The following is a 13221-nucleotide window of genomic DNA, read 5'->3' as shown; positions in this document are numbered from 1 at the left end:
TCTCACAAGAACTATTTGACCTTGACAAAGTCACATCTTTTCCCTAGGTCTCAGTTTCTTTACCTATAATGTGAAGGGGAATAGATGACCTCCAAAGCCCTTTCCAACTATATCATTCTATCTTTCTACATGCCTATGATATAGCAACATTTAAAGGATTTTGTTTCGAGATTTCACTATTTTTAAGTGAGTCCCAAAGAGCCAACATCAGAGGAAGGGATGTATTAAATTACCCCCTCACCCATATCAAACCTCCAGCTGAAAGACTTGCCTTTTTTTTTTAAACTTAAGGATATGAGATGAGAGTCTGAATTACTGGCTACAGTCTAAAACGTAAGACTTAAATCACTGGTCTAATCTGGTACAGAAAACCTTATGCAACCTCTTAGGGTAAGTGGATTAATCTGAACTTGCACTCAGCAGTTCAGCAATTCAAATAGTTTAGGAGATGGAATTTCAGCATTAAAGAAAAATATCCACTTTGCCATCTCTAGGGTGATATGGGGATTGGATTCATAGTGAGTAATGGGCAGGCAGAGGACCTGAAACAAAGATGAAGTTTCTATCATGCTTTGCTGGACTGAAGTAATCTGGTTGGCAGCGGTCTGCAATATTTGGGGGTCTGCCATAGTGCCTAAGCATAGCTGTGTATAAACCACAGCTACTATGAGGAGATAAAATGGTTAATCTACTTTTTCTGCTCCAATTAGTAAGAATGAGGATTAAAAATTCCACTTTCTCTAACAGCACAGAAATCCCAGAAGTATTAGTCAAGAATATTCAAATGTCTTTCACCATTACTGGCAAATGTTTTCTCGGAGTAAGGTTCTCTCTGTGTCATGGTTTTTAGTGGACTTTGAATTTGTCACCAGAAAAAGGTTTAGATTATAATTCTGACACATATTATAAACTTTGTAACCTTTGGGCAAGTCATTTAGACTCTCTGGGTCTCAGTTTCCTTATCTGTACAATAAGAAGTAGAATTTTTATGGATTGTTATGGTCTACATGACTCTTTCCCCTCAAATAGGTTTTTCTTATTTTCAAGTATAAATGATTTTTCCTTAAAAAATGTTTTTAAAAATTAGGGAATAAGGTATGGGGGTGGGGAAAAGGGGAACAGAACCAAGCTAATCATATAACTGTTAGTAATAAATTGAATAAGTTACCACTTCTCTGAGTCTCAGGTTCTAAGTTTCCTTTGAATTCTAATATTTTATAATTCTAAGATCATGTCAGGTAATGGAATCCATCAAAGGACTTGGAACAAGACATCTTATCAATTCTATTCCAATTTTAAACATAAACAAAAATATTATACATGATTTCTCCAAGAATAATCAACCTGGGGGGAGAGGGAGAAGTTTTGAAAAACCTTATAAATTGACTAACTTTTTATATTAGTCTTTCCCAAAGGTTTAAAATCATTCATTCATTGACAAATATTGTGTTCAACCCTTTATCATAAAGATAATATAACCTCTGGGAGAGTAAACATTTGCAAATATGTCCATGGGGAGCATGGGGACAATGGAAAGAAAAATGGATTTGTAGTTAGAGAGCCTGGGCCCTCTTTTGCTTACTTCTTAGGTGAACCTAGGCAAATTTCTTAATATTTCTAGTTCTCACTACTAGATCTATATTCAAAAACAAAAACAAAAAAAAGGACCTATTTGTACAAAAATATTTATGGCAGATCTTTTTGTGATGACTAAGAATTGTAAATCAAGGGGATGCCCATCAATTTGGAAATGGCTAAACAAGCTATGGTATCTAATTATGATGGAATATTATTGTACTATAAGAAATGATAAGCAGGATGATTTCTGAAAAGTCTGCAAAGACTTACATGAACTGATACCAAGTAAAGTGAGAAGAAACAAGAGAACATTATACATAATGACAACAATATTGTACCATAAAGAACTGTGAATGACAGCTATTTTCAGTAATACAATGATCCAAGTTATAGCTTAAAAGACTCATGATGAAGCATACTATCTACCTCCAGAGAAAGATCTGATATTTTCTGAATGCAGAATGAAACATTCTATTTTTTTTGAGTCTTCTTGTAGAAAATGATTAATGTTGAAATGTTTTACATGATTGCACATGTACAATTTGTATTCGATTGCTTACATCTCAGGGAGCAGGGAGGAGAGGGAAGGAGGGAGAGATAAAATTTGGAACTCAAAACTTTAAAAAGGTATTTAGAAATTGTTTAAACATATAATTGGTGAAAATAAAATATTATTTATAAAAACATTTCCAGGTCTCAAATTCTTCTATATCTATAAAATGATGAGATAGTACTATTTGACCTCTAAGTTTCCTACCAGCCCTGATTCCATGACACCATGTGTTCAACAAATAAGACTCTCCATCTCTCAGCTCTAATCATTTTCTTTGGCTGTTCCTCATGCTCTCTCTTCTCTGTTCTTTCCACTCACCTGCCTAACTTTAAGTTCCAACTAAATTCCAAGAATAGGGAACAGAATCAATAATAGGAAAAGAACTAGAATCTTCTAGAGAGAAGCTCCCTTTCAATACTGTTGTTTCTACTAGTGAGTCAGAATAAAACTGTTGAGTCTGCAAAATTGTTCCTTCATTTTAAAAAAGAATTCATTCCTTTTGAATAATTCAATAAGAAATTGAAAAGATTAAAAATTAATAGGCATTATTATAGGAATATATCTATGTGCCAGGAAATTGTTCTCTCCAAAATCTAAATATACACTATATCATTATAATCATCATCTACAGACATTTATAGAGCATCTTCTATGCATAAGATCCTGTAGGGGACATGGTTGCTGCCCTCAGGGAACTTACAGTCTATTTATTAAACATCTACATGGACATGTAATAATATCTATTCCAGATTGGTCTATTATACAAATATCACTACAAAATAAACTTTCACAAAAGTAAAACTTCCATGGCTACTTTATATATAATTGTATCTATCTGTTTCTGTCTATCTCTATCTCTATCTACCTATTCTACCCACCTATCTACATATACATGTATGTATGTATGTATGTATTTGTGTGTATATATATATATATATATATATATATATATATATGTGTGTGTGTGACCCTCTATGTAGCACTTTTTATTTCACCTACCCTTGAGGTCTAATGAACTTTAAACCATGTGGAAAAAGAGAAATGAACTGCCTCAAGAAGTAATAACAAAATAATTATAATAGCTAAGATTTTAGTCCCAACAATATTCCTGTCATTGAGTTAGGTTTTTTACTAATTTCTCATTTTTTCCTGTCAACAACCCTGAGAGATAGACACTGTTACTATCTTCATTTTACTGAGAAGAAAACTGAGACAAACAGAAGTTAAATGATTCATTGAGGATCACACAGTTGAGTCCTGAGGCTGACTTTGAACTCTGATGTTCCTGAGTCCAGGTCTAGTATTCTATTCAGTGTTCCACCTTAAGTCCCTCATTGAGAGATCTTTTGTTAGGAACATTATCTATGGACTATGGGGATTCTTGTTCAGGTCTGAGTTGGACTTGACAACTTCCAAGGGCCCTTCCAATACTGAGCTGCCATGCATCTTGACATTGGAAAGGCTAAGATGGAAGATCTGGTGACTAATTTACTTTATTGCAGGAATTTTTAATGTGCCTAGACAATCCTTTGCACATAATAGGTGTTTTATGAATGAATGTGAATAAATGAATTGGTTACATCTGGGCAAATTTAGTCAGTTTTGTTAGTTCTCTTCTCTAATTCTGCTGAATAAACCCCGGAGAATCTAGGGTTCCTGGACAATACCAATCCTGGCCTAGAGGAAGTACCATTTTAAAAATGGTACAGTGATTTAAATGACTGAATCTTTCATCACATTTTATAGGCTAGTTATAAATGGAATTGGTGTTCTGAGCTAACTTAAGATTGACCTATAGCTATAAAAATTACATGATGGACTATTTAAAAAACACAATGGAACAAATAAGAGTACAGGTTGGATGGTTTTTATTTCAGTTGTTTCTGATTTCTGAGGTAAATAATACACTCCTAGATTTTCACGAATCCATTATAGAATTTCATGAATACAAAGGAAGCCCTTTTTGACAGACTGTGACACTTTCTGCTTTTGAACTATCCATCCCTGGCAAACTTGATTTCCTTTCTCAATTATGAAGCAAGTTTTTTTTTTTCCTAGGAAAGGATGTAGATTGCATAGTGAGGACTGAGCAGGCCTTAACCTTCTCTGAAATAGGTCACTCAGTTCTGAGCTGACAGAAGACAGGACAGTTGCTCCCAATTTTGGACCTGTTTCTAGCCATGTGTGTCTCAAAGCTACAGGGTGAAATTATAAAGAATTTTTCTTTTGTCTGCAGAGTTAGAATTGCTAATAGCTCAGCAGATTATAAAAGAGAGTGACCTATGCAAATAAAGTGACTAAAATATCCATGCCCTTTGAACCAGAGATTCCATTACTGGGTTTATACCCCCAAAGAAGCTATTGATAAGAAGCAAGTCCCCATTTTCACTTATTAACCATGTGACCTTTAGGCAAATCACTTCAATGAACCCTCCTCACAGACAGCTTCCTCATCTGAAAAAATAAATTAATGGTAGGAATGGATTGCAATCTCTAAGGTCCAGCTCCTTGTACTTGTAATTTTCTGTCTGCTTCATACAGGTCTCTTCCTTTGAAGCACTAATAACCACAGGCTTTTCTTTGCCATCTCTGTGTGACTCTCTTCTTGGTATTCATTCCAACAATCAATCAAAACTTTATAGACATGTCCTTTAACTACTAGCACCTATGCCAAGTTAATTAAAGTTCCATAGCACATACCAGCTGAACTAGGAATTCTTTTCATCCCAGAGACCCTGCTACACAAACAGCTCTGAGAAAATGGTTGCTGTTTTCTTTCAAATTCATCTTATTTTGGGCAATCTTTATCTCTAAGCTGGGTTGTGGATTAAATTCTGTAGAAACACTTCAATATCCACTATACTTCAGCTCTACAAAAGAACTAGTTCATGGCAAATCCAAAGCTCCAGAAGCAACCAGACCTGGGAAAAGGGTAAAATTATGTCTGCTTGCTGATGTGGGGAGGGATATAGGGTGTTGTTCCAACAGAATCAGAGCAATGATGGAGGATTTTAATTAGAAGTGATGCAGTGTAAAACCAAGAGAGCTGCATGCTTCCAAGACTTATTCTAGAGGCTGGCAGACTGGGTTCTACACTTCCTCTCAAATTAAACAGTTCATGAGGGATAGATAAGATGTGATTGACATTTCTATTTTAAACAAGATTTCACCTTCCCATTGTGACCCCTTTGAAAAATTCATTTTTTGGGGGTTTGGGATTCAACTTTCTATTTTTTTCAGCCTATTATTTCTTATTTTATTGTTGAGTCATTTCAGTCAAGTCCAACTCTTCATGACCCCACTTGGGATTTTCTTGGGAAAAATATTAGAGTGGTTGGCCATTTCCTTCTCCACTCATTTCTTATATTCTAGCATACTTCAGAGGCTAGATTTAGAGTTGGAAGGAATCAAAGAGGCAAGCTTGTTCAACACTCATTTTTCAAATGAGGAAATTGAGGTCCAATGCAATTAAGGGACTTACCCAAGGTCACACATATAGTATGTATCCGAGATTAAGTTTTAAGTCCAAACCCTCTGATTCCAAAGTCAGTATTTTCCTACTTAACAGTCAAATTTCATTATTCTCAAATTTCTCAAATATTCACTAGGAGTTGCTGGAAAAGACTAGGCTTACCCTTTCTTAAATATCCATCCTACTTAATACTGGCAACCCATATTTTATTTAAATTTTAAAATTTTAGAGCTGGAAGGAACTTTAGAAATTAGGTAATCTAAACTCCTTATTTTGCAATCAGGAAAACAGATCCAGAGAAGTGAGATGACTTATACAAGGTCACACTTTGAATTATTGACATAACTGAAACTTGATGGGAATACAGGTTCCCTGGCTGCAATTCAAGATGATAGTGGTGATGATGGTGGTATGATAGTAATTTTATTTTGTTTTAAACTAATCACTCCTCTCCCCTTTTCCACTCATTAGCTCCATTCCCTTGAATCTAAAAACTAGTTTGGTTTCTAAGGTCCCTATGAAAAAGCATTCAGTATCTCTGGAAGTGATCACACCTTCAGCTGTTTTCACTTTGTGCCTAGAGAGATAGCATGGTAAATAGAGGCAAAAGAACATGAGAGGCAGAAGACCTAGGCTCAGAGCATATTCTGTTACTTACTATTTGAGGCTATATAGGTAAGTCACAAATTTCTTGAGTTTCAGTTTCCTATCTGTAAAATGGGGCTAATATTTATAGTACCTACCTCTTGGGGTTGTTGTGAAAAAAGTGTTGCAAACTTTAAAGTGTTATATAAATGTAAGGTGATTAATAATAATAATAATAAGCTAGAATAACCCTAGGGATTAGTTGAAAACCAGTTAAGAGCAAGAACAATACTTAGGGGAGAGTTAACCACTAGATGGGCATCAGGAAGGAAGAAATGACCCAAACAGGAGAGAGAGGAAGAAATCAAAAACCAATATTTCCTACTTTATAATGTTACAGGTGGGTCCTTTGCCAATTATTTCTTTCACTGAGACTTTCAAATTTCAATTTCTCAGGATATGAGCCCATCTCAAAATGAATAATAATTTCTAATTTTGTCTAGAAAAGATGCTAAATAGTCCCCCACCCCACCCCCACCCCCTTTGGATGAACTGTTGTAAGGCCTTGCCCTGAGAGTTCATAAAAAGAAAATTAAATGCAGTCAAAAAAGCTAGGCTAGACCACCCTTCACTGGAGGTAGTAATGGAATAAGTGAGTCAATCAGGGAGAAGTGAACTAGACTAGGGCAGAAAGGAAGGGATTAACTTGGTTCTATCTTTCAGGAACACAATATGTCTATTCTCCTACTTCAAACAATCTTTAGGCTGTGTTGATGATGATAGTACATTGCTGTTTCAAGGCAGATATCAACATTTCTTGATGTCCAGGAATAAGTCTACTTACTAAACAGGCTCTTTACTCCCTCCCTTGCCTGAAATATCTCCCCTATGATCTACCACAATTCTTAACATTTTAATATGAGAAATTCAGTTCTTTGGCTTAATGAGCATCATTATTTAAAAGTTCAAATCCTTTTGAAGAGAGAATACTACATCCCATCCTTTTCAGACATTAATACTTTCCTAAGAATTTTCTTTTGGGATTCTTGGCTATGTGAAGACACTGGGGATCAACTGGAATAGGAAAGGGGAGTAGAGAGAAAAGGCATTAAGCAAAGGAAGGGGAAGAGGGCCATACTGGTCTGCCATTGCCAAGGTCACTATAGGTAGGACTCCAAATTCAATAAATGTGGTAGCCTTTTAAGGATGGATTAAATGTTTGATCAAATATAGCCTGTGAATAAAGTTATAAATATCCAAATGACCTTGGCAGAAAAAAGGTTCCCCCCTCTTACATTAGAGGGAAGGAAAGACTCTGATAGAAATAGGAAGGGGTAAAAAATTAAATTGATAATTTTGCAAATGGGCCTTGGAGAAAGTCTTGTTCTGTGCACAATTTCCCATCTTCAACTGAGATCATTGGGTAGAGTAGAAAGAGCACTTATTTGGAATTGTGAAGATGAGTCATATAACCCAGACTGTAACTCCAGTTCTGTCACTTTGGGCATGGTATAATAACTTTCAGGGCCTTGTCTATAAAGTAAAGGGGCTTGACTTGACAATCTTTAATGGGTTCTTCAAGCTCAAACATTTTTAGATCCTGCCTCTTTGACTAACCTAAGCTATGATTGAGGACTTTCATTTAAGAGGAGGTTAGTTTTATACCAGGACTCTGTGCAGTGATAAAACAGGAATAGCTCCTGGTGGGGTATCAGGATAAGAAACCCAACTAATGGTGGGGGTTCATGGTTAGCAGGTCACAATGCTTATTTCAGGAATTCAGGCAAACAAGATCAGAAATGAAGAGGTCATACAAACATCAAAAATGTGCAGTCAGACAGGAATAGGAAACAAACAGAAAATAACTATGAGGTAATCAGAACCCTCTGAAGAACACTTAGATACTGAGACCCAAATTGGCTTACTCAGGGCTTCTTAGAGACTTCCTGCCAAGATAAGAACTAATCATAGGTCTTGGGAAGCCCTGAGGTCCTTATAATAACAATGATGATGATAATAATAATAATAAAATAATAATAATAACGCTTTGTCCTTCATTTTTGAAGAAAACCACATCAGGGATGTGGTACCATAGCAAGCACATGAATTGGATTTGTGTGAATTGGCCTATACCAAATCATCAGCCTCACTTTCTTCTCCAGAGTCATCTGGATTCTGTGGCCAGATATGGATCAAGACAATTGTAGATAGCCCTGAATTCAGGCAATTAGGGTTAAGTGACTTGCCCAAGGTAAGTAAGAGTCAAAGCTAGGAAGCTAGTAAGAGTCAAATGTCTGAGGCTAGATTCAAACTCTCATTCCTCTGACTCCAAGACCAGGGCTCTAACCACTAGCTGCCTTTGAGGACATACCTGAGATGAGATCAATGCTGCACTAGGTGAAGAGGAAAAGGAAGGAAAAAACAGTTGAAGATGCATTTTTATAGAGCAGAAATGAGCAAACAATGTAAGTCATCAAAAAGTGTTTCTAAGAGCATTCATACACTTAACCCTACCCGAGTACCACATAACTACCAAAATCTGACTAAAGAGACTTAAAACAGATGTTCATTTCCCTGATCAAGAAGCTTCAGCTACCCATTGCCTTTAGGATCATTTACAAACTCTTCCATTAGAATTGTAAAGGTCTTCAAGTGCTGATTCCCAGTCTTTCAGGATGGATTACATAGGATTCTCCTTCATTCTCACTAATCTTCAACCAAGTTGGTCCTCATGCAACTCTATTCAAACTATCTTCCTACTTACTTCTATCAACTTCATTCAAGTCTCAAGTCAAACTTTCTTGATTCCCACCCAATCACAATATACTATATTTATTTTGTAAGCTCCTTCAGAGAAGGGACAAACCTACTTTTCTATTTCTATCCCCCATGTCTAACATATACATATTATGTGTTTAATGAAAGTTTGTTGATTAATGAGAACCAGTAGCTGGATTCGGGTACAATTTGGCATATATAAATGCAAGTCTTAGGGTTAGGAAAACATATTGGCACAAAATATCTGTTTGATCATAGAAAAGTCACCTAGTCTTTAGGTGTCCCAGAAAGCTTTCTAAGAAGAGAAACTACAGGCAAGTGGCTAATCTACATGAATAGTGGAATGCAATCACAGTAGTAGTTATCTATACTCATGGAAACCTAGGTCCAAATAAACAAACAAAGCCCAACAATACAATCCTACAAGAATCCAAGCTGGAAGGGAAGAGAAAGAGCAACTGTCTTGACTGCTTTTCCCCCTAGATGTAAAAAAAAAGAAAAATCCAGGTGCATTGGCATGATAATTAGCAGTAAAAGTCAAAAGACACCTCCCCACCACCACCCACCCCACCATTTCTAGAATCGTCTTCCATCATTTTTATGCCTCTTATTTCATTCAAAATTATTCAAGCATCATTTTTACATGAAGTTTCCTCTTCCCTCTACCCATTCCCCTCCAACAATTAAAGCCCTCCCCCTCACAAAATAATTACCTTTACATATTTCATACACATTTATGTAAGCATAAATGATATCTCCTGATAGAATGTAGCCTCCCTAAAGGCAGGAACTGTTTCATTTTTGTCTTTGTATTTCCAGAACCTAGGACTATTGTTTATATGTAGTAGGGTTTAATAAAAGCTTGTTGATTGATTGTCAGAGAGAGCTTGTAGCTGTTAACTGGGGAAGGGACTAAAAATCAAAGGATAGAAGTTATAGCAAAGGAGTCTGGATGAAAACTTCATTGAAATTAGTCTAGTGGAGGCTGACTAAAACCACTTACCAAGGATGCTGGAGAGAGTACTCTTGTGCTTGATGGGAGATAGATCAAATGACCATCAAAGTTCTACCCAAGCATTAACCTTATATAATACCAATCAAACTTATGCTTCCAGAAGTTATTAAAATGGAAGGTCTGTGTCATTTCAGATGCTGAAACATTCAAATAGCACTTACTAGTCTTAATAATCTTGGAAGTTCCATTAGCAAAGAAGGTTTGCTTGTAGCACTGCTCCATTTTGCATCAGAAAGAATAATCCTTTTTCCTAACAAAATTCCCTGATCAAAAATGGCTCGAAAGATGTTTGCCAGAATCATATCTAGGAATTCTGGGGACTAGACCCAATGCAGTAGAGGAAGGAAAGAGGGTAGATCATGTTCTGAAGAACTGTTGCAGATCTAATTTATAACTGTGCTAACCTTCTCTATGGGGAGAAAAGAAGCACCCCAACTTAGTAGCCTAAATTCCTTCTATGTCAGAGAGGAGGTAGAATATATGTTGTGATATTCCCTGAAAATCCCCTTTTCTGGGGAAATGAGATCCACTGATTTATATTGCCCCCTGTGAACTGAGTCCCTCAAATTGAGTCCCCTTAAACATCCCATATCCTTGAGTATAAAGTTATCTAAAGAATAGAACTGCCACCTATCACTTGTCTGAATCTATGTTGTCTTTGTTTCCAAGGTTGTATTTGATCATGAGGAACAGCATCTCTCCAGCAAATCTAACTATTCCTTAGGCCAAGACCAACCCACCAGGGAACTGGAATATCCCTATTCTCCAAAGCCTAATTCTTCATATTATCACATGGGACAACAGGCCCTTGCCTATCAAACTCAGAACCATTGAGAAAAGCTCATCTTGTTAAATAAACATTGATATAGTGAGAAAACAGGAAGTATTCAAATCATAATAGCATAGCACATACAGGATTTGTGGTTCACAAAATCCCTTTGCCCTCCATTTCAAGAACCCAAGTTCCTTAATCTAGTTAGAGCTCAGATAACAGCAATTAGGAATTCAAGGAAAAACAAGACTTAAGAGAGTCAGAATCTTCCCCCCACCAAAAAAGAATCTTAATAATATGGAAATATGTATAACACAATTGTACATGATAACTTATATCAGATTATTTGTTTTCTTAGGGAGAGGAAGGGAAGGGTGGAAGGGATAAAACTTTACAAAAAAAAGATTGCTGAAAATTATCTTTATATGTAATTGAAAAAATAAATAACTAGAAAAATACTCAGAAAACAAGTAAAGGAAAAGTGACTTATATGATTGCTTCATAAATCACAGAGCATAAAGGATTTATTGAAAGCATCACTTCATATGAAGCCAATAAAAGTCCTACTTTTTTCCCTTTGTATTCAAAATATGTATTTCCCCCCCCACCAAGCATCTTTAAAAATGTGAAATCTCTCCCTTTATCCTTCCTTTGCATAATTTCAATTATCAAGGACCACAAGGACTTCAATCTTCATCACAGAGAAAAATTCTTTAATATATATTTCTGGCTAATTTTCTCATCCATTAAAAGTCTATAAAAGGGAGGTTAGGTGGTACAGAGAACAGAGCACTGACCCTGGAATCAGGAGGACCTGAGTTCAGATTTGACCTCAGATACTTAATACTTAGCTGGGTAACCTTGGGTAAGTCATAATTCCATTGCCTTGCCAAAAATAATTAGTCTAAAAAACTTAGAATATGTTTCAAATTAAAGAAAATATATCTCAAATAAAATATAATCTTAAAGGAAAGCAGACTTTTGAAAGAAAATTCAGAAGTAGGAACTTTGTCCAGAGCATCTTCAGGATTTTTAATAAGTGCAAAGGGCAAACAGTCACATTTGTACTCCATACACATTTGTAAATGGCTGAAGCATAAAGAATTAAATATAGCTTTAGGAACTAATATTTTTTTTAACCTTCAGAGATGCACTCTTGAAAAGAAAGCACCAAGAAGGAATGATTCAAAATCAGTAAATTTGTGGTGTCTTTTTTTTTATGAGGCATAGGGTTAAGTGACTTGCCCACAGTCACACAGAAAGTAAATAATAAGTATTTGAGACTGAATTTGAACTAGGTCCTGCTGACTCCAGGGCTAGCTTTCTATCCACTGTACCATCTAGTTACTTCAAAATCAGCAAGTATAAAGCAAGGTTCTCAACCTTACTTGTGGCATAGGCCCTTCTAGAAGGCCTAAGGACTCCAGAATATAGTTTTTTAAATGCAAAAAATGAAATGCACATTATTATGAAGTCAGTTATTTTAAAATTCAACCCTCAAAATCTTTTCTTAAAAAAACAACTTATTGGACCAGGTTAAGAACCCCTAGTAATAGGAAAGTTTGCTACCAAGAGAATGATAAAGCAAAGACCTTTCAGAGCTTAATTAATTGATCATCATTTATTTGTTTCTCAGGAAAAACAGCAGACAAGGAAGCACCCTGACTTTGATATTGTTATTTTCAGAATCCAAAGAAGGATCTGGGTGGCCAGAAGTGTTTCTAAGTGCTTCTGAATTCAACACTCCATATTTAGCTTCTATTTTTTCCTGGCCCAAGTAACTGAAAATGCTGCCTCCACCCCTTTTAGCCCAAAGTTTCCTTCATCCTCTCCACCATGAGACAAGAAATAGAGCTGTATAGAATAGTTACCTGGCTGCTCAGATGTTGAGAGTGTTTGAAGTTTGTCTGCAACCGGTTAATTCACAATGAGCCAACCTACCGCTGGAAAGGGTAGGTACCACTAGCCAGGAAAACCTAAAAGCAGGGACTTGCTTTTCTGGATGCTTATTTGTGGAGCCAGGGTGATGGGAAGTGGAGCAGAGTCTTAAAGAGTTCTCCAGTAACCTCAGTAGTCTCTTTGATGACTGCAAACTCACCAGGCACAAATGCCCCAACCAGTGCTCTGTTTTGAAACTGAGCAGGAGGAGGAAGGCTCTTTTAATCAAATAATAACCAGCCAGAGATAAGACATGGTAGCTCTTACTGGGTGGGCCAATCACAATTGCCTTTCCACTAGGAAGAGCAAACAAGTCCAAAGCTTCTGGAATGAATATCAGGGCTTGTTATAATTTAATGATGCAGCAGGTGGTGTCTTCTTTAACTTCTCTTGGCCTGGTGTGGTGGGAAGATTTCTAGGGCAAACACTAGTACCTCTCTCTATCACCCTCTAGGTTGGATGACGCTCCAAGTCTTAGTAATCGAAGTTTCATGCTTCATCTTGTCACATGGAACAACAGATACTTGTCT

At 36.3% G+C, this 13221-nt stretch overlaps 1 protein-coding gene across 2 annotated transcripts in view; it reads right to left on the bottom strand.

Annotated features, from left to right (window-relative positions):
• The window catches only part of LOC141521285 (glycerol-3-phosphate acyltransferase 1, mitochondrial-like), a 35850-nt gene extending 22947 nt beyond the window's left edge, over positions 1 to 12903 (bottom strand). For both annotated transcript variants that reach the window (XM_074233714.1, XM_074233712.1), the window contains exon 1: positions 12625 to 12903. The gene's annotated coding sequence lies outside the window, so the exon portion shown is untranslated. The remainder of the gene's footprint in view (positions 1 to 12624) is intronic.
• Between the last annotated feature and the right edge of the window lie 318 nt (positions 12904 to 13221).

Source organism: Macrotis lagotis, chromosome 4 (assembly GCF_037893015.1).
Source record: "Macrotis lagotis isolate mMagLag1 chromosome 4, bilby.v1.9.chrom.fasta, whole genome shotgun sequence".
NCBI classification, from domain to species: domain Eukaryota; kingdom Metazoa; phylum Chordata; class Mammalia; order Peramelemorphia; family Peramelidae; genus Macrotis; species Macrotis lagotis.
This window is presented reverse-complemented; position numbering and strand designations above follow the sequence as displayed.